This window comes from Desmodus rotundus, chromosome X (genome assembly GCF_022682495.2).
Source record: "Desmodus rotundus isolate HL8 chromosome X, HLdesRot8A.1, whole genome shotgun sequence".
NCBI lineage: Eukaryota > Metazoa > Chordata > Mammalia > Chiroptera > Phyllostomidae > Desmodus > Desmodus rotundus.
This window is the reverse complement of record NC_071400.1, coordinates 8,181,789-8,204,810: the sequence shown is the minus strand read 5'-3', so window position 1 is coordinate 8,204,810 and position 23,022 is coordinate 8,181,789. Positions and strand designations below refer to the sequence as shown.

Genomic DNA, 23,022 nt, shown 5'->3' with positions numbered 1-23,022 from the left:
AGTTTGCACTGACTATCACCACTTCCTTACCTCCCATCATCTTTCAATCCACTGCAATCTGGCCTCTGCCCCAGCCATCTGCTAAACGTATTTTCATTATGCTCATAAGTGACTTCCATATTAGAGAAGCAAACAGACATCTTTCAGAGGGAACTGCACAGTAGTGTTTGATGCCATGAACAAATATCACTTCCACAGAATTACTCTACCTTTGGCTTCCATGATACCACACTTATGATTTTCCTCCTCATTCTGTAATGTTCCTCAGAATTCTAGCCTCAGGTGTCTTCTTACTCCAAGACTCTTTTTTAAAAAGATTTTATTTTATTTATTTTTAGAGAGAGGGGAGGGGAGGGAGAAAGAGAGGGAGATGGACATCAATCGGTTGCTTATGGCACACCCTCAACTGGGGTCCTAGCCTACAACCCAGGCACGTGCCCTCACTAGGAATCAAACCAATGACTCTTCGGTTGACAGGCCAATGCTCAATCCACTGAGCCACACCAGCCAGAGCTTGCTCCAACACTCTTGCTGATTGATTTTCTTGATTCTCATGATTTCAAGTACTATCTCCATGTTGATGACTCCTATAACTCTGTTTCAGGTTTTAATAGCTCCTACTCACCTCCACCCTTCCAGCCCATTGCAGCTATTCCCAGTGTGAACATCCATTTATCTGAAGATTGCCCCACTCCTCTCCTGGAGTCTGTGCAAGGGCAGTAGATGAATACGTCAGCAGTGTTCACCTCACATCTGGAAAGATTTTTTAATCCATTTATATGCTATGGTGAAGGGCAAGGGTGCTGGACACTCCTGTGAGTGTTATCAGACAGTGATCATTTGTGGGTAGATGAGGTCTGTCCAGAAGGTACCCAGCCATGTAATATGAAAAATACATTTATTAAAGAAGATACAAGGTACATGAAACATTATAGAGAGGACAATGATGCCTCAGCACCCTTCAAACTACGCACCTTGGAACCTTACAGAGTTCTCCCAGTCGCCATCAGCTGCCCCGTGGTATTTTCCTGAATCTCATCGATGATTTGAAATCTCTTCCCTTTCAAAGGTGATTTTAGTTTGGGGAAAAGTCAGAAGTGGCAGTGCACCAAGTCTGGGCTGTAGGGGGGCTGAGTCACCTGGGTGATTTGAGTTCACCAAAAAACTCTGCACAAGACATGATGTGTGAGTGGGCACATTGTCATGATGAAGCTGCCGATCACCAGTGGCCCATAGCTGTGGCCTTCTGAATCATATGAATAGTTTCCGTGGAGGAATGTTCAAGCTTAATGCAAAATTGGGTGCAAATTCGTTGCTCTACTCGCTCAGTCATTTTGAATGTGACACCCACACAGTACATGTGCTCACTCAATTACTTCTACCACCCCCACTGACTAGTACAGTGAAGTCGTCATTGTTCACGCACATTCAGGCATTCCAGTCCACTCTCTTTGGCTGTCAGGCTACATCGATGTTGTGCAAACTGTTCTCGTTGTATTAACAATGGCTGGACTTTTTTTCAGACAGGCCTCATGTGGTAGTGTCTACCATAAGCACATTTAACTGAGATGAATAAATTCACCTAAAGATTTATATATAAAGAGAAAAATATTTAAAGAGTTCATATTCTGCCTTTGCCTCTTCCCACCACTATTCCCAATCAATAAGCATGTACCCTGTAGTAAGGTAGCATGGGAAACATGGACCCAATGTTTTCTCTTAATTGATCTCCACCACAATAGGAATCTCATGACACCAAGTGGGGCTCAGATTTACAGAGTTTTCAATAACATGGCTCCTAACTGTATGTTCACCATTTCATCAAGGGCTCAACTCAAGAACATAGTAATCTGGCCCTGACTGGTGTGGCTCAGTTGGATGGGCATTGTCCTGCAAAGTAAAAGGTGGCCAGATCTATTCTGGTCAGGGCACATGCCTAGGTTGCGGGACAGGTCCCCAGTTGGGGGCACGTGAGAGGCAACCAATCAGTGTTTCTCTCCCTCTCTTTCTCCCCACTTTTCCCTCTGTCCAAAAATAAATAAACAAATAAACAAACAAATACATAATAAAATCTTTTAAAAAATAGCAACCTGTCCCAAGCTGATTATGTTGAATTTTTTGAGAGGAATTTATGTTGTCTCCACAGTGAGTTCTTCCTCATGGTTTTTGTTTGCTTGCTTGCTTGTTTTTTGTGAACTTAAGCTTGGGGAAAAAACAAAAGTACAAAAGGGAGGAGGATTTGAAGGCATAGGTGGTTATTTACAGGTTGCTTTTCTTCCTTATAACTTATTTTAAATTAGGAAAGTGTATATTCCATTTAAAAATAATATCAAAATAGTCTAGTATGTATATTTTCTTTTTTGCATTTTATTTATTTATTTTTTTAGTTTTTTGGTGGTGACATTGGTTTGTAAAACCATACAGGTTTCAAGTGTACAACTCAAGAAAACATCATGTGCACACTGCATCGTGCCCTGTTGCCCAAAGAAAAGTCTCTTTCCGTCCCCATTTCCGTCCCCTCTTAGCCTTCTTCCACCTACCCCCACCCCCTTTCCCTCTGTCTATTATCACACTGTTGTCTGTGTCTATGTGTTATATGTATTAGCATGTATATTTTCAATTTTTATAGCTTAAGAGGGTGTCAAGTATCTAGGACACTCACTAATATGGAACACATTATTTTCGTGTCACAACTTAATTACTCTGAAAATTTCCCAACTCAAAATTTTAGTGCTGCTAACTTTCTGTTAAAAAAAAAAAAACCTTTCAAAGCAACTCTTTGCCAAAAATAAATTACCTTACATACAAAAAATAAAGAAAAATGTTAAATAAATAATAATACAAGTGGTCACAGATATGGCAAAAACTATAAAGGTGATTCGTTTTTTTGATAAAGATTTTACTTATTTATTTTTAGAGAGAGGGGAAAAGAGGGAGAAAGAGAGGGAGAGAAACATCCATGTGTGGTTGCCTCTCATGTGCCCCCTACTGGGGACTTGGCCTGCCAGGCATGTGCCCTGACTGGGAATTGAACCAGCAGATTTTCTGGCTTGCAGGCCAGCACTCAGTCCACCGAGCTACACCAGCCAGGGCTTTTTTTTTTTTTTTTAATTGAATTTTGGGGTGACACTGGTTAATAAAATTATAAGGTTTCAGGTGAACAGTTTTACAACACATCATCTGTATATTGTATTGTGTTTTCACCACCTCAAATCAAGTATCCTTCTATCACTATTTATACCCCCTATACTCTCCTTCACCTCCCCCCTCTCTTCCTCTCTCCTGGCAGTCCCCACACTGTTGTCCATGTCCGTGAGCTCTCTCTCTCTCTCTCTCTCTTGCTCAACCTCTCCACCACCCCCACCCAACCCCTGTGAAGGAAATTCCTTTTTTAAATATATTGTATTGATTATGCTATTACAGTTGTCCTGATTTTAACCCTTTGCCCCCTCCACCCAGCACCCCCCACTCCCTCACGCAATCCCACCACCACTGTTCATGTCTGTGGGTCATGTGTATAAGTTCTGTGGCTACGCCATTTCTTATACTGTACTTTACATCCCTATGGCTATTCTGTAACTGCATATATGTACTTCTTAATCCCCTCACCTCTTCACCCATTGCTCCACAACACCCTCCCATGTGGCAACCATCAAAATGCTCTCTGTATCCATGATTCTATCTTAGTTCTTCTTGTTTGCTTTTTAGATTCAATTGTTGATAGATATGTATTTTTGCCATTTTATTGTTCATAATTTTTATCTTTTTCTTAAATAAGTCCCTTTAACATTTCATATAGTCATGATTTGGTGATGATGAACTCCTTTAGCTTTTTCTTATCTGGGAAGCTCTTTATATGCCCTTTGATTCTAAACAATAGCTTTGCTGAGTAGAGCTATCTTGGCTGGTAGGTCCCTGCTTTTCATGACTTTGAATATTTATTGCCAGTCCCTTCGAGCCTGCAAAGTTTCTTTTGAGAAATCATCGTGACTGTCTTACGGGAACTCCCTACTTTTCATGAATTTGAATATTGCTTGCAAATCCCTTGTAACCTGCAAAGTTTCCTTTGAGAAATCATCTGCAGTCTTATGGGAACTCCCCTGTAGGTAACTAACTTCTTGTCTCTTGCTGCTTTTAAGATTCTCTCTTTATCTTTAACCTTTGCCATTTTAATTATGATGTCTCGGAGTGGGCCTCTTTGCATCCATCTTGTTTTGGACTCTCTGTGCTTCCTGGACTTGCACATCTACTTCCTTCACCAAATTGGGGATGTTTTCTTTCATTATTTTTCAAATAGATTTCCAATATGTTGCTCTTTCTCTTCTCCTTCTGGAACCCGTATGATGGGAATGTTGGACCTCTTGAAGTTGTCCCAGAGGCTGCTTATATTATCCTCATTTTTTGTACTCTTTTTTTTTCTTCTTGTTGTTCTGACTGTTTTTTTTTCTTCCTTATGTTCCAAATAATTGATGTGATTCTTGACTCCATCCACTTCACTGTTGTTTCCCTGTAAATTGTTCTTTATTTCAATTTGTGTATCCTTTGTTTCTGACTGGATCTTTTTTATGATGTTGAGTTTCTCACTAAGTTCCTTGAGCATCTCTATAACCAGTGTTTTGAACTCTGCATCTGATAGATTGCTTATCTCCATTTTGTTTAGCTCTTTTTCTGGAGTTTTCATCTCTTCTTTTGTTTGGGCCATGTTTCTTTGTCTCCTCATTTGACAGCCTTCCTGTGTTTGTTTCTATGTAATAGGTAGAGGTGCTTTGACTCTGTGTCTTGGTAGTGAGGCCTAATGTAGTAGGTGTCCTGTAGGGTCCAGTGGCACAGCATCCCCTATTACCCAAGCTGGGAACTCGAGGTACACCCTTCTTGTGGGCTGAGTACACCCTCCTCTCATAGTTGAGTCTTGGTTGCTGTTGGCAGATCAATTAGAGGGATTTATCCAGGCCAGTCAGGGTCAAGGATGGGCTGTGACCACATACCACAAACCTCTACCCTCCATGGATGATCAGCTGTGCAGGGGCAAGGTGGTGGTACACTGATGTCATCGGTATCTGTCTACTGGGTGCACTGGCCCTGGATTTCCCAGATGGTGCAGGCCAAGGCCAGCCCCCACCTGTGTTTTGCCCAGGGCCATCCTACCTGAGCTATAAAGCACTCTGAGATGGCTGCTACTTGTGCTGGGCTTGGAGATTTCCAGGCAAAGCCAAGCTGTGAATCTAGGCTGGCTGCTGCTAGTGCTGGGCCTGGGGCCCACTGAGGCCAGCTCTTGCTTGTTTGATAGGATTTAGGCAGTTGTGCAGCATGAGCCAAAAACAGCCATTCATATGGAAAGGCCACTTGGGGGGCTCGTAATTTGGGTGGGGCAGAGTCTCTGGTGATCTCCAAGGTGGGTCAAAGAGTGTTAGCCAGGTTGAAAGAGTCTTGGATATGGCACCAGCTTGCTGGCTCTGTGGCTGTGGGGGGAGAGTTTAGCAATGGGACAATAGCCTCTGCTCGCCTTGATGCCAGACAGTTCAGTTTCTCCCAGTATGCTTCTGGTGCCTTTCAAGCTGCCACCCCAGTGATGGAGCTCAGAGGGAGTGAGTCTGAGTAGATGAGTCTGTGTGTGGGTTCTTTAAGAGGAACTGCTTGGGGCTCCAGCAGTTTCTTCTGCCAATTCAAACTCCACTGGTTTTTGCAGCCAAAAGTTATGGGGACTTATCTTCCTGTCACTGGAACCCTGGGCTGGGGAGCCTGGTGTGGGGCAGGGACTCCTCCCTCCCAAGATATCCTTCCTGAATTTTTATCCACCACAAGTGGGTGTGGGACAAGACCATTCCACATCTGTGCCCCTCCTACTGATCTAGATGGATATGGTTTCTTTAATTCCGTAGTTGTCAGACTTCCATTCAACTCAATTTCTGATGGTTCTGAGTGACGGTTGTTCTATGTTTTAGTTTTAATTTTGATGAAGAGGCGAGTAATGTCTTCCTATGTCACCATCTTGGTTGTAAGGTCCTCAGTGATTCTTGAATGATTAAAGTTTGTGAAATATTGCCAGAGTAGTCATGTGAGAACTGGGGTAAACTATGTCCTGGGAGAGTCTAGCAAGACACTCTGCACTGAGTTACAGAAAAGATTAAATTACAATCCAATGGATTTGTGGAGGATGGATTGCTGGTCCTGATTTGCTGGTCTCTAGGAGAAGGCTGATGGTGTCTAATCAAAGAGGGCAGGCACATGGTCAGGCCCATCAAGAAGAGCTGGTCAGGACAAGGACTGAGGCAAGGGCAGAGCAGACCAAACCTTGCTAGCTCTAGACCTGTGTTTCCAATGGCCTTCTAAACATCTCCTGGATGTTCCTCAGAAACCTCTATTGGTATTCTGGAGTTGGCTTATACTGTTAATTATTTTATTTCTTTTTAAAATTTTTTATTATTTGTTTTAAAGATTTTATTTATTTATTTTTAGAGAGAGGGGAAGGGAAGGAGAAAGAGAGGGGGAGAAACATCCATGTGTGGTTGCCTCTCATGCGTCCCCTACTGGGGACCTGGCCTGCAACCCAGGCATGTGCCCTAACTGGGAATTGAACTGGCAGATTCTCTGACTTGCAGGCCAGCAGTCAGTCCACTGAGCTACACCAGCCAGGGCTATTTTTTTCTTTTTTAAAAGATTTTATTTATTTATTTTTAGAGAGAGGGAAGGGAGGGAGAAAGAGAAGGACAGAAATATTGATGTGTGAGAGAAACATCAGTTTGTTGCCTCTTTCATGTGCTTTTTTTTGAGCAGCTTTAGGTTCACAGCAAAATTGAGAGGAAGTTACGTATATCCCTGCTCCCATACATAATAGACTCCCCCATTATCACCAACTCCTTTCAGAGCAGCACATTTGTTACAGTTGATGAACCTGCATTGACAGATCATCATCCCCCAAACTCCCTAGTTTACATTAGGACTCACTCTTGGCATTGTACATTCTATGGTTTTGGATAAATGTATAATGGCATGTATCCACCATTACAGTATTATACAGAGTATTCTGTATGATGCTGCACTAAACATCCTCTGTACACTGGGTACTAGACTTATCAGGGTGATCACTTTGAAGGATTATAGAAATGTCTAATAACTGTGTTGTACACCTGAAGGTAATGTAATAGTTATTGTATGGCAACTGTAACTGAAACATTTTTAATTTTTAAAAATAAAACTGATCAAAAAAAACCCTGATCAAATAGATAAATAAAATTTAAAAAAGAAATAAACAGTTCCACTTGAAAATGATACATTCATTCCTAGAAATGGTAAGAAGACTTCAAAAGTGAAAAATTGCCCATTAAAATGCAACTGAAACCACCAAAGGTATTTCTATTGATTGACCATAAGGTGGTCTACAATATTTTGTGATGTTTATATGTCATTTAAACTCTCAGCAAAAATATAAGCAAGTGATGCTACAACCTAAGTATTATCCTTCAATAAAAATTTCCCTGATTAAAATAATCCTATTCATCCCTCCTCGAACCCCTAACCCTTGACAACCACTGATCTTTTCACTGTCTACATAGTTTTTCCAGAATGTTATATAGTTGGAATCATACAGTATTTAGTCTTTTCAGATTGACTTCTTTCATTTAGTAATATGCATTTAAGGTTCCTCTATGTCTTTTTATGGTTTGATACCTCATTCTTTTTAGCAAACAAATAATATTCCATTGCTTGAATGTACTAAAGTTTATTTATACATTCACCTACTGAAGGACATTGTGGTTACTACCAAGTTGTGGCAATTATGGGTAAAGTTACCATAAACATGTGTGTACAGGTTTTTGACTGAACGTAAGTTTTCAGCTCCTTTGGGTAAATACCAAGGAGAGACATTTCTGGATCATATGGTCAGCTTATGTTTAGTTTTGTAAGAAACCACCAGAACGTCTTCTAAAGTGTCTTCCATTTTGTATGCCCACTAGCATTTGGTATTGTCAGTGTTCAGAGTTTGGCCATTCTAATAAGTGCATAGTGGTATCTTACTGTTATTGTTTTTTATCCTCACCTGGAGACATTTGTTTTCACTGCTTTTAGAAAGAAAGGAAGGTAGAGAGAGAAAAACATTCAAGTGAGAGAGAAACATTGATTGGTTGCCTGTGGTATGCACCTGGACCAGGGATCAAAACTGCTACCCAAGTATGTGCTCTGGCCATGAACCCACAACCTTTTAGTGATGGGATGATGCTCCAACCAACTGAGCCACACTGGCTAAGGTTGGGGGAGGAGTAGATTTTTTGGGGAGGAGTAGATTTATTAAAGCTGGGGACAGTGAAACAAGCAAGGGCCCAGGATAGAAGAAGTAACAGGAGAGAACGTAGGAGGGGCTGTTTTGGCTCACTGGAAATGTTATAGGAAAGAAGTGAGTCAAGGAGGGGTTGCTGTCAGCTCACTGGAGAGTCATAGAAAAGGGGGCTGTGGGGACAGGTTCAGGGGGTTAGCCCAGGATGAGATGTTGCTGCCCATTGCTCCCCTGCTTGCAGGTGTTGTGGGGACCCTTAGAATTTAGGAGTGTGTGCCTGTGGAGGAAGACAGGGGAGGGAAAGCTGTGGGCATGCACCCAGGAGAGAAATCATACTTATTATTGAGTTTTTTAAAAAAGATTTTATTTATTTATTTTTAGAAAGGGGAAGGGAGGAAGAAATAGAGGGAGAGAAACATCCATGTGTGGTTGCCTCTCAGCCCGCAACCCAGGCACGTGCCCTGACTGGGAATCAAATAAGCGACTTTTTAGTTGGCAGGCTGGTGCTCAATCCACTGAGCCACATCATCCAGGGCTTTATTATCCTGTTAATGTTTGTGGATCTGTAGTGGTGATCCCTCTTTCATTTCTGATATTAGTAGTTTGTATCCTCTCTCTTTTTTCTTAGCTTGGCTAGAGGCTTATCAATTTTATTGACCTTTTCAAAGACTCTGCTTTTATTTTTATTTTCTCTATTGATTTTCTGTTTTTAATTTCATTGATTTCTGCTCTAATTCTTGTTAATTTTTTCCTTCTGCTTACTCTGGATTTAATTTGCTCTTTTTCTCTAGTTTCCTAAGATGGAAACTTAGATTATTGATTTTTAAATATTTTTTTGCTAAGACAGGCATTCAATGCTATAAATTTTTCTTGCTGATAATTAATTTAATTTAATTTATTTTTTTAATCCTCATCCAAGGACATGCTTATTGATGAGAGAGAGAGAGAGAGAGAGAGAGAGAGAGAGAGAGAGAGAGAGAGAAACATCAGTTGGTTGCCTCCCATACACACCTTAACCAGGAATCAAACTTGCATCCTTTTGGTGTATGGGACGATGCTCCAACCAACTGAACCACCTGACCAGGGCCACCCCCATCGTTCTGGTTTCTGTTTACAAAATAAGCCTGGTGTCATTAGATTTATTTTTTTTCTCATGCGCCATTCCCAGAAGTACTGCAATATGGTGTTGATGCACACAGTGGATAGAGCAAGCTCTTATTCCATCTCCCAGCTCCAAAAATACATTTGATATCATGTCCCCAGATAGAAGATGTATCAGATAAGAACAGATACTACACTTGATCTTAGCCAAAAGGCTGAGAAACAATATGTATTATTAGATTTAGCATGATTATTTACATAAATGCATCAAGAATGATAATTGACCGCATAGGCCTTTAAAAGTTTCTTTTGCTATAAGTTTTCATAAGGAATTTCACATTAAACTTTTAAAAGCCTTCTGGAGCCCTGGCTGGTGTGACTCAGCTGATTGAGCACTGGCCTGCGAACCAAAGGGATGCTGGTTGGATTCCCAGTCAGGGCACATGCCTGGGTTGCAGGCCACATCCCTAATGGGGGTGGGGGGTGAGAGGCAAACACACATTGATGTTTCTCTCCCACTTTTTCTCCCTCCCTTCCCCCTCTCTAAAAATAAATAAAGTGTTTTTTTAATGATAGCTTTAAAAAAAGAATCAACCGATGAATGCATAAATAAGTGGAACAACAAATCAATGTCTCTCTCTACCTCCCCCAACCCCCAATCAGCCAGAGCTGGTAGTTAAACATTTACTAGTACACAGTGGACACCTCCAACTCAATATGTTCCAAACCAAAGTCCTCTCCTTCTGTCAAACCTGTTATTCCTCCTGGAGTCCCAATCTGTATGTGAATGATGTCACCACAGGCTCAAGTAAGAAATTTTGGAGTTGTCCATGGCTACTTTCTCCGCATCACTCACCATATCATCATTGATTCTTATCAAGTCTCCCTCAGAACTATTTTCCTGAATTAATCCTGTCACTATCTTAGCTCAAACTCTATCATTTTTTAAAAAGATTTTATTTCCTTATGTTTAGAGAGAGGGGAAGGGAGGGAGATAAAACATCAATGTGTGATTGCATGCCCTCAACCCAGGGCTTGGCCCACAACCTAGGCATGTGCCCTGACTGGGAATTAAAAATTTTCGGGACGACATCCAACCCACTGAGCCACACCAACCAGGGCAAACTTGTATCATTTTTTGCCTGCCCAATTGCAATAACCGCCTGAATGATCTGCCTGCCTCTAGTGCATCTGGGTACTATTTCCCAGATAGTCTTCCTAAAACACATCAATGCAACCTAGTCACTTGCGGACATGAAGACCATAGCTGGCCCTCCTTTACTTATGGGAGAATGCCTGAGCTCTTTAGCAGCACCCACAAAAGCCTTCATAGCCCTGACTGGTGCAGTTCAGTTGTTTGGGCATCGTCTCACAAAGTGAAAGGTTGCTGCTTCAATTGCCGGTCAGGGCAGGTGCCTGGGTTGCAGTTCAGTCCCTGGTCAGGGTATGTAAGAGAGGCAACCAATCTATGTTTCTCTCCCTCTCTTTCTTCCTCCCTTCCCCTCTCTCTAAAAATAAATAAATAAAATCTTTTAATAAAAACCTTCATAATCTGGCCTTCAGATTCATAGTTTGTACCTCTCCCTACCATATACCCCAGTATGAATTGCTTATTGTTCATCAGATGTGTCCCACTCTTTCAAAACTTTATGCCTTGGCCCATGTTATTCCCTCTGCCGGAAATCCTCTGCCTGAAATCCTCTGCACCACTCAGAGCCTGGGAACTTTCTCCTCCTCCTTAAAGACCCAGCTCAGAGTTTATATTCTTTGTGAACTCTCCCAAGAAAAGTTAGTTTCTTCATGTCCATACACACAACCTGTTTGTACCTCTAATAGGAACTAATCACATAGTATTGTAGCTGCCTGTTTTTTTACAAATCTGGCTTCCCCACTAGACTATTTTACCCCAGTGCCTGCCATAGCACTGACAACATAGTGAGAGCTCAAAAATGTTATTTAAAGAATAGTTAGGAGCATGAATGAATGGAGTTGATTCCTAGCTCTGATATCTGGACTGTTCCCTGGTTTCTTATATAAAAGTGTCTCTTAGGCCCTTTTTCTAGTGTCCCTAGCTCCTTAGTCCTACCTTGATGCCCTGTCTGGCACCTTAGTCTTCTCAAGAATAGTGCTTCATCTAGCTCTGGCCAGACCTTTTGACATCTGGCATTGTGCTCTGGAGGCCCCAGTCCTATGGCAGAGCATCTGTCACTGGCTGCCAGATACCCTGGCTGCCCACCACCAGCCTGTCCGGGCTTCCTGTGAGTGTCTGCTGCACCCTGGTTACCCAGATGCTTCTTCTACCTGCCTGTCTACAGAGCTGGCTGGGGGCCGTGCTGCTGCTCTGGGATCTTCTGCTTTACACTGGTCTGCCCTCCCTGTTCCAGATTCCCTTGCCACCAAAGTCATCCCATTTCTATCATTGTCCAACTAAAAGATTAGGTAGAGAACACTGATTAAATTCATGAACTGTACACTCTGACTAAATTCAAATATCACCTCTTCCACTCACAACCAGTTGTGTGATCTTGGGGCAAGTCTCTTCATGTCTTTGAACCACAGTTGGTTTATGTGCCAGATGGGCCCGATAATGATACTTATATCATAAGGTCAAGATGAGGTTTAAATAAGATAATGTGCTTAACACAGTACCTGGCACATAGTAAGTACTCAAGAGCTATTTGCTATCATTATTATTTTTATGTTCCCAATATCTATGACAGAGCTGACACCCAACAAATGTGTATTGAGACGGGAGGAGGAGAAGAAATAACAGTCACAGGTTACTGAAGTGTTCCTTATTAAAGTCTACTCGATCTGCTGATTCCACTCCCACCTCAGATGCAAACACCGTATGGCCATTTGGTTCTGTAACTCAGCTCTTTCTGAAATCCCACCTCCTTCAGGAATCCTTTGCTATTGACAGCAGATAGCTTTACTCTCCCAATCTCCCAAAACTCTCCCAATTGCCCACCCCCACTTTCCATCGCAATTACATGCATTTATCCTGACTCCTTTGCCCCAAATTGCACTGACCCCCAGATGTGTCACTGGTGTCAACATCTCTGAACTACACACTTTACACATGAACCCACTCCCCCTCCCACGTGTATATATGCTTTCTGCATTTTTGGTGTCACTCAACCCTTGTTGCCTCTGTCAGGACAAGGATTGTGGGTAAAGGAATGAGAATAGACAGAGCCCTGGCACAGAGAAATGCTTAAGAATTGTCTCATGATGCGGATGAAGGAGAGGAGGTGGAAGTGGAAGCTGGAAAGTGGAGAGGATTGTGTCTTCACTTAATGTTCACCCCAATGGGGGCAGAAAGCATGCCACCTCTTTCCTGGTCATTGGCTACATTCCGCTCAGAGGCCAGAGGGGCAAGCCTGGACAATGCAAATGAGCTGTGGATGGGACTTAGCCAAGGGGCCTCCAAAGGGGAGCAGTGAGGCTGGCTAAGAGGGAATAGCAAAGGAAGGTGCCTACATTTCTCAGCACCTTCTTTGTTTTCCCCAAGCTGCAAAGTACTCTTTTTATCCCAGAGACACAATACCAAAGTGCAAAAGCTCCCTCCCATGAGAAGCCTGAAGACTGGGTGGTGTCTGAGTCTTTAGCCTTTGGTATGACACTCAGGATTTGTTGCACACCCACTATGCACAAACCCTATACAAAGAAGGCAGTGTTAAACCTAGGCAGAACTGGAAGTTTTCAATCACAGGCTTTTGCTGTGGCATAGAAGTGGTGATGATTACCTGAGCGTGAAAGAGCAACTCAGGCCTACAAGTGCCCAAAGGGGACAAATTTAGCCAGCTCCTCACCAACTTCCTTCTATAGATCTATTGGCTTCACTTGACCTTGTCCAGGAATGCATGCTGTGAAGACCTGCATGGGCACAGCATGGCAACTGGACCCTTGTCCCCATAGAAGTCCATTCATTCACCTATTTAAAGGCACTGGGGTCTAGGGCAGTTTCTTAGTTCAGTCTCAGCCCCCTACTTGGTTTTGCTTCCCTTTCTCTCTTTCCTCTATTAACGACTCAATGTCTGTTTCCTTTTCAGGACTGCAGTCCCCTGCAAACTGGCCATTTATGCCTGATGCAGATGCCCAAGAGACCCACAAGAATGTTTGGAAACTTTCAAGCCTAATTGTGCCTGCCTGGACTCCTCCCTTACTGAGGCCAGCGTTGGAGCGGGGCAGCTTGACCTTTGCTAGGTACTCAGAGCTGCAAGGGGTTTGGAGTTGGGCTGGAAACAGAGGCAGGAGCCCTGCTGGCATTTCTCACTAACCCACCCCCATCATGTGAAAGGGAGAGTTCAAAGCACAGTCACAGGTTAAGCTCCTTATAAGGAAATAAACCTCCTCTTTCCTGCGCGATTTTCTTTCTTTCTTTCTTTTTTTTTTTTTTTTTTGGCTTCTGTATGTTTAAAGTGCCTTGTAAAAACTGTACCCGACAGGATTCACAAAACCCATTTCCCTAAGGGTGGGGAACAACTAGGAGCCAAGAGAAAAGAGATGGGCGGGGCGAGCCTGAGAAAGGCGTGCGAGCGAAAAATTTCAAGGATGAGTCATCAAAAAGAAGCTGGGAAAGGGAGCGGAACTAGTCATCTGAGCTGGGAAGGAGACGAGCATTCATTAGACCCAGATCGTGTCAATCACATCTGTTCCACAAATGACTTGAGAGCCTTCCCTTGTTCCCAGACGGAAAAGGGGTCTCGGTGGGCGGTCTCATGGCTTTGAAATAGGAAAAGATAGCGCAAGCATCCGTCAGAGGAGTCTGAGGCAACGCAGGCAGGTTTGTTAGAAAGATGGCGTTTGCTATCAAGGTCACATGGCCACTTTATAGCACTAACCGAAATGCTAGTGAGAATAATAGAAAGCGCTACCATAGGATCCAGATTTTCAGAAGCAGTCTCAAATCTATTTTTTTTTAACAGTAAACACACTTGTATTTGTCAGAACACCTGTCCTCAAAACATCATCAAATCAATATGTGAAGGGGCAGAGTTTCACTGGGGCTCTTTGCTCTCCAGGAGCAGGAGAGAGTGGGGGACCCCAGAGGTCAAGATAGAAGGCAGCGTGGGCCAGGTCAGAGGCCACCTGAGAAGATGATTGCACCAGGGTCCGCCAGTCTCACCAGATCTATGTCAGGCTAAAGTGTACACAGCTTGGTCTAACCTCTGACCTCTCACTTGTTTTGATAGGTTGCCCTGGCCAAAAAGGACTTGGTTGGGTGCCTGCACATTGCACCAGATAAATTTATGTGAATTAACCCATTGAGCCCTTTGTGTGTGTGTTCTTATCATTTCATTTTCTAGCAAATGTTACTTTTTAAAAATTGCAACCCTATTGTATCTACAGTACAGGATAAAAAGGGGTCTGTTAACTTCTTAGGCAGTCCAGTTAGGGGGCCTCCATTCATGGCGGCCGGTATAGTAGGGACCAGGGGAGAGCCAGAGCATATATAAGTAGTGATCTGAGGATTGAAGACTTCTAATCTAGCTAATTCTTTCCTTTTACCCTTCAGCCATTTTTATGCTCCCATCTACCACCCGTACTCCAAACTGAGAGCAGGCATTCAGGAGAACCTGAAAAGGCTATGCCAGAGATGGTGAGGCACTGCAAGCAGACCTAACATGGAGGCAGTGGAAGAGAGATTAACTTTTTCACTACCACAGTCTTGTCCTTACTCAGCCATCCCAATTCGAGCCATCCCCTCATCCTACCCTCTGCTATGACCCCATTGTGAAACATCATCAGACCAATCTGGTTTTAGTTTTACTGACCACTTTGAGTCTATTCAGGAAGAGGGTTAGAGGGAAAAGGGGCCACCATATCTGTTCTATTCTTCAAGGCTCCATTTCTCGCCCCCCTAGCTTCTTAAAGATTTTATTTATTTTTATTTTTGAAGAGAGGGGGAGGGAGGGAGAAAGAGAGGGAGAGTGTGGACAGCAGGGCCAATAAAATGGCACTGGTCCAGTCAAGACAGCAAAGTATATGAAACAAAGTGGAGTCTCTCATGTCAACCAAATGGCTGTCAGTCAGCCAGGACAATTTAGCTCAAGAGGGAAACTACCTACCTAAGTCAGAGCAGACACATCTGGCAAGGAGACACCTAAGACATCTGCACACGTGACCAGAACAGCCATGCCTGCAGAGCGGGACCACCCATAAATAGGCTCCTGGGGAAATTCCCCACTTACCAGCAGGGGTGCCAAGACCCTTAAGAGGCCCAGAAGGGTGGAGTCCACCACTCTCAAGGGTATGACTGAGGCAGGCTCCAGACCACTGCTGAGGTAGCCGACCTCCACACCCCAGAGTGCTGCCCCACACCACGGTGATCTCCCTTGGCGTTAACCGCCGGAGGCGCTGCCCTGCTGGACCGAGGACTTTGCCTGCCCTGCTGCCCACCTGGCTCCAGAGATCCTTCCTTGCAAGACGCTGACACCTCCTTTGCCCACTGTGCTGTCTCCTGGACCTGCAGGCTGAGACTCTGGGACTCAGATTTGTTATCCCCATTGATTGCTGTGTGTGTGCGTTACGGTTCTCTTAGATTGTTAGAGTGTGAGTAGGTTATGAATGTATGTTGATGTTCTACTTTGAGTGAACCTGCATTCAATAAAGGCGAGTGAATAGCATAGTTACTCTTGTCTATTCCTTGGTGCCAGGCTGCTCAGCAGGCAGCTAATCCAGCAGCTGCCCAGCTGATTTACAGGAAAGACTATATCACGAGCATACTCTCATGACAGAGAGAAACATCAATGTGCAAGAGAAACATTGGTCAGTTGCCTCTCATATGCCCCCAACCAGGGACTTAGCCCGCAACTCAGGCATGTGCCCTGACCGGGAATCAAACCGGCGACCTTTTGCCCACTGAACCACAGCAGTCAGGGCTCCCTCCCTTAACTTTTCAGAAGGACTGTAGAAGTCTTAGTGTAGCCTCAGGGAGCAGATTTCTTGAGGAGTTTAGGCTCAGTTATTGAAGAACAGTATGAAGGAAGGAAATACTTTATTTAATTTTTTTTTACATTTTATAGCAGAACTTTTTTTTATTGTTGACAGTATTACAGATGTCCCCATTCCCTCCCCCTTTTGCCCACCTCCCCTTTCCCTCCACCCCCTATTCTCTCTGGGTATCACCACATTGTTGTCTGTACATATGTTTTTTTCTTAATCCCTTCACCTTCTTTCATCCAGCTCTCCAACCCCTCTTCCCTCTGACAGCTGTCAGTCTGTTCCATGTATCTGTGCCTCTGTTTCGATTTTGTTCCTCAGTTTATTTTGTTCATTAGGTTCCACATATAAGTGAGATCATATGGTATTGGTCTTTCACCAGCTAGTTATTTCACTTAGCGTAATGCTCTTCAGGCCCATCCATGCTGTTGCAAAAGGTAAGAATTCAGAAGGAAACACTTTCAACCTGAGCTTATGGGGAACCAGACCTCTTGGCCACCCTAGAGGCTCACAACAATTTCTCTTGGCCCCTTCAGAAAGGGAGATCTCATATATCATTTGTTACAGATATTCAAGCCATCATAAGAGAGTGTGTGTGAGTCGGCGGAAGAGGGAGAGGACATGGCAAAGCAATGCTGTAATACTTGGGGAAAATACACATTTCTGGGGGTACTCTAAGGAAAGGACGCCCATGAGGCCTGGAGAAACACTTTCCCTTTCTCCCCCTTCTTTTCCATTACCCAGAGCTCAGAGTGCCTCTGAGTGGCTGGCTGTCCCTCCTGGCAGGAAGCTAACCCATCCCTAGATGCTGGGTGGCAGTATAGTGCCCTAAATTTAGGAAGGAGGCAGCAGCTATACTAGCATGTTATGTTCTGTCTCTGACACCAGGTGGCACCAAATTATAACCTAAGTCAGAAGAAATTGGCAGGAAATGGACCTTGAGAGCCCTTGAACTATTTTCCCCTCCCTCCCTGCTCCTCACATGGAATTGAAAAATAAGAAGTCTTTCAGATACAGTGGCAGCAGCGGATAACTCCCTTTGATGAAAACGCTTGAATCCTTAAGCTAGAGCTATTCCCAGCTGAAGATTTCTAGGATTTAAATGGAGCCTTAGTCTCTACCCTTCCCATACCAAGGGTGTCCAACCTTTTGGCGTCTCTGGGCCACACTGGAAGAAGAGTTGTCTTGGGCCACACATTAAACACATTGTGATATGTAATCACACAAAAACATCTCACAATGTTTTAAGTAAATTTACTATTTTGTGTTGGGCTGCATTCATAGCCATCCTGGGCCACATGTGGCCCACAGGCCGCAGGTTGGACACCCCTATTTATTTCTCAGCTGCAGCAGATTAGGAAAAAGGTGATTTCCTGGGATCTTTCCATATGCCTCCAGCCTCCAGAAGAGTTGTTTTTCTTCAAGGAGGTCAGCTGAAGAATAAGAGACCTGAGACCTAAAATGTTCTGCTCAAATGCAGGTCCCCTCATGAAGGACTGAATTCTTTCACATGGTGTGCTGGGGATGACTATGTCTACAAAAGTCGTGGTGTGGCTGACCAGCCTCAGGGCCTCTTACAGGCAAAGAAGATTGCTTCTAGCACCTCGAGCATGCACCATGGATTCCATTCCTAGGCTCCTCCATGTGGAATGCTGCCCTCTCTCAGCCATTTCTGTGTGTCTGTCAGGTCTGTCCCCCTTGTCGAGGGGCAGCTGGAATTCCATGAAGCCTTCCTTGATATCCCCCAGTTTGAACGGACCTTCCTCTCATCCAAACTACCACAACAGCTTGTGCCCTTTGCCCTATTTTCTACTTTCTATTATAGTTATTTGTGAACATATCTCCTTTGCAAAATTGTGAGCTCCCTGAGGACAAGGACCATATCTCAGTTATCTTTTTTCTTCTTGTTTGTAGCTTATTTATCTTTTTTTCTTTTTATACCCTAGACTGGTAAACACAGTAGGCAGTCAATAAATTATAATGAAGATATCTTACATTTGTATGGTGCTTACAGTTTACAAGACACATTCACATCCATTTTCCCATTTAATTCTAACAACAGCCCTGTGAGGTGGGTGTTAGCCTCCCGATTTTACAGAAGAGCAAACACACTTAGAGAAGTTAAACAACTTGCCCAAGGTCATACAGCTAGGAAGAGGCAGAGATGGGTATGAAGTTTTCTGACCCTAAACTCAGTTCTTGTGATTTTCTATGCCGGAGCTGTTGGCTGGAAGACTGAAGCCATGGGACTCATTGTGCGAACTGGGGGAAAGGGAAGCAAAGATCTAAAAGTCAAACTTCTCTCCTTCCCTCCCTGCTCCCTTCCCTTCCACTTCCTTGTTTCCAAAGAGGATTTCAGAATACAATCTTATTTTGTTTAAGAATGTCCTGGTGTGAGATGTCCTTGTGGATAAGAAGGGAAAATGTGGGGTGAAGACAGGACAGTAAGGTGTATTCACAGCTGGTGACTAATGGATCTTTGTCAGCCTGGAGGGAGGTCCCCGGCCTGTCCAATCATTTAATTAACAACTTGGATCAGGACACTGATGGCGTGCTGATCAAATTTGTAAATGATGTGAAGCTGGTTTTGGGAAGATCCCAAGAGGCCACAATGAACCAGGAAAATGAAATGGAAAATTTCATAGTTGAGTTTGTCCAGACTAAATGCCTGAGTACAAGGTAGGAGAGAGACACGACTTTGTAACAATCTGTGTGAAAGGTTTGAGGTGCCTGTAAGCTGGTTATTTTTGGCACCAACTGCCCAAGAGGCTATTGCATCTGGGGCTAGGATGAAGGAGATGACAGTGGTGCTCTCTTCTCTGCTCCTTAGACCGTAGTGGAGGACTGTCTTTAGTTTGAATACCACACAGGCACTGGGGCATCAGCCACCTGCAGCACGCACAGGAGAGAGACCAGGAATCTGAGAGGACTTGAAAATCCTTGTATTATGAACTGCTGGGCTGTTTAACCTGGAAAAGTGATCAACATGGTGATGGTGGTGGTTCGGAATCCAGTTTTCACATATTGAAGGTTCATAATATAGAAGAGGAATTCATTTTGTTTTGCTTTGTAAGAGGAAGCCATCACGAGTGAAGGACAGGTGCTATGGGAAAACATATTTTGACTCAACTTAGGGAAGAATTTTATCATGCTTCAAGATGACCAAATATTATGAAATAGTTTGCTTTGAAAGGACAAGATTTTCCCATTACTGAAGGTATTTAAGCAGATACTAAATAACTATTTGGCAAGGTGGTTTCAGAAAGAATCAAGCATCAGATCACAAGGTAGGGGAATTGGACAGCCATCCAAGCTGTTTTTGACTGTAATTTTGGGATGTGGGGTGAGGAGGGGGTGGAGGTGAAAATAGTTGTAACCATCAGAATTATTATCTCTGCTTCCAGTCTCTCCTCCTCCAGCCTACCAGCACCTAAGTTCCAGAAATATTTTCCTAAATACTTCACCATGAGACCTTCCAGCATCATAGAATTTCAGGAACCCTAGATGGTCATCTGGTTTGGTCCTTTATCACAGGCTTTCATTGCCATTGCATCATCCACACGAAGTGATTGCCCAGTCACTGCTGGACTATCTCTGGTGATGGAGAGCTGCCTACCTTTATGGGCAGTACATTCTAATTTCAGAGAATTCTAATCATTAGAAAGTTCTGCCTAAACACAGTGAAATGCTTACATTAAGAAGTTGAGATTTGGAATTTTCTTCTGTGGTTTGGAAAATGTTGGTAATAAATTTTATTTTTTATTTATATTTATATTTTATTTCACTTCATTTCATTTCATTTTATTAAGACCTGTATGGTTTTATTAACCAATGTCACCCTGACAAATTCAGTTTAAAAAAATAAACAAGAAAAGTGAAGAGGAAAATAAAAAAGGTCTGTCTATTGTTGTCCCGGTTAATAAATTTTAAAAGGACTTCAAGAGGCTGGAATCATGAACTGAAACTTTTATTATCATTTTTTCATTATCAAAAAGAAAGAAAAAATACATCTTCCTTACATCAAACTAAAATCTGCTTTCCTACAACTTTCATCCATGTCTTGGAGCTCTTAGACATATATACAGAGCAAATCTATAGCTTCCTTTTCCCCATGAACCCAGTAATGAATTGCTGACAGTGGACAAACTTCTCCTGGGATTTGCCAGTCCCTTCACTATTCTCACCACTCTTCCTCTGGACACACTTTTGTTGACATCTCCTTTGAAGTGTGAAGACCGCAACTGAACAGAGGGCCTCAGGTGTGGTCTGGTCCGTGCAGAGTAGCATGAGATGATCACCTGCTTTATTCTGGACATTATCCTCTTATTAATACAGCCCAAGGTCACAAGACTTTATGTAGGAACTAAACCACGCTTTTGACTCATGGCTTATGATGAGCTTTCATTTACTCTAAAATCCTCTAAGCCACAGTTGTCATATTCTACACTGATATTTTTACATTGTGGAGTTCAAACGAGTGACTTTATATTTGTCCCTGTTAACTTTCTTTTTTTCACTACTGTAATCTTTATTGGAACCAACTTCATATTTGTACATATTTGTTGAATATTTGTCATGTCTGAGGTTCAAGACCATGGCCATCTTGTTCACTATTGTCTTTCTAGTCCTGGATACAGAATTGATAGTCAATTCTGGTGAGTTCATTGTTACCCACATGTCTTGGGGTTCTCCACCTTCCATTAATAATTGCACTGCAGTTGTTGAGCTCTTCTCCTAGTTGATCCACTGGAACTGCAGTCTGTGCCAGGCTGCCCTTCCCAGGTGTTTCTGGGGGTCTCTGAGGAAAGCTTCCCTATTCTTCATATCTGTTCTAAGGGTCTTCCTCTGGGTTCCAGCTCCTGGACTGCATTCTCTTAGACGGGAGTTCTAACGGGAGTTCTCTGTGTGGGACATCTCTCTTTGCCTTAGCCCTAAACCTTTTACTGGATGCCTAGGAGCCTGGATATAAGAGCAGAAAAATGTACCACAGAAAGGTTATGTCCCTGTTAACTTTCATTTTGCTATAGTGAATCCATCATACCAGCCTCTCGACATGTCTATGAATTCTGATTCTGCCACTTTGGCTTTCTCTCCCAGCTATGTGTAATTTTCGAATTTGATCTAGTGGCATTAGAACAGAACCCTTTTGTGTATAGTTAATCGGTTAAGAATCTGCCCACGTTTATCTTTATCCACCCTACATTTCTACATATTGTCCCAAGAGTATCATGACAGAATGCTTTGCTGAACTCTAGGTACACTGTAGGTGTAGCATCCTCCTCATCTACCCATCCAGTCACCCTTCAAAGGCAATGAGCTGCGTTGGGGGTGATTTGTTTTTCCTGAGTCCATGGAAGTGCAAATAGTTGTAGTCCTTGGAGGGGCTGAGCAATCTTTGCTTCCCTTTGTAAGTGCTCACAAACCATCCTTTTAATCATTTGTCCTAGACTCTTGCCCTCAATCGATATTATACTTATTGATCTATCATTTATGGAATTCATCTCTTCCCATTTGTAAAACTGGAGCCATGTTTGCCTGTCTCTAAGCTGCCCTGTGTATCTTCTTCCTACTTTACAGCAGCAGTCTCCCACCTTTTTGTCACCAGGGACTGGTTTCATGGAAGACAATTTTTCCATGAATCGGGGTGGGGGGCTACGGTTTCGGGATGATTCAAGAGTATTACATTCAAGCCCACCTGCTGTGCAGCCTGGTTCCTAACAGGCCTGGACTAGTACTTATCCATGGCCCAGAGGTTGGGGACCCTGATCTATGGGAGTTTTACAGCCACCACCGGCTGTCCTACAACCTGAGCTGCAAGTCCTCAAATTGCTCTGGGCTGTTATTGACCCAGACTATGAGATGGAGTTACTCAGAGCAGCTAAAGCTTCTTTTGGAATAGACTGCCTTTAGGAGCCTCTCTAGGGTGCTCACTCTGTCCTTTCTACTCTGGAAATCCTTCTCACAGAACAGAAGGAGAAAAAGAGGAGCTGAGGAGGTTTTTCTTCTCTCTCTCTTTAAAACCATTAGCAAAAGGGAAAGTCAGAGTGTCCCATGACTCATCCAATAACACCCTCACTCTTCTGCTGTTATGAAGACCTCTACAACCTGCCTTTTCAATCTGATACCCAAGCACTTAATTTGAACACTCTATTTCAGACAACTCAGTCCCTCACTGCAACTCAAGCATGCCTAGACCTTCTCAAGGGATTGGTCTGGCTGAGCCTTTTCTCCCAATTTGGAGTGTGCATTATGCCACTCATCCATCCCAACCCCTCTGCAGCTTTTCTTGCAATTTCTCCAGCCTTTTAAACCTTGACCATACAACTGAAGTCACACGTTAAATTATGCGTTAAATTAATAAAATTTCACTCATTTTATCATAATTCAGTTTTGCCTTCCTGATAGTATGCATCCCAAGGGGGGAGATCTTCTATCCATCACAGTATATAAATTAGCACAGGGCCAGGCCTACCATCTTGACAACCATACTCCCTTTCTATGGATATTTTCAGAGTGACCAACCTCTAACCTTTCATACACACCACGCATTCAGATCCCAGGATAGCTGTGTCCAGCTCTCCAAAGGACTAATATAGAAACCAGATAAGTCCAAGAATGTAGGCTGGACCCAGTCTAGGCACTAATGATTTTTGCAATGTGAAATAAAATCCAAGTACATCCTCAGCCCCTCTTCAAACAAG

At 43.2% G+C, this 23,022-nt stretch overlaps 1 pseudogene; it reads right to left on the bottom strand.

Annotated features, from left to right (window-relative positions):
• Positions 1-9,420: 9,420 nt before the first annotated feature.
• LOC112300146 (U2 spliceosomal RNA) lies at positions 9,421-9,600 on the bottom strand (annotated as a pseudogene).
• Positions 9,601-23,022: the final 13,422 nt, after the last annotated feature.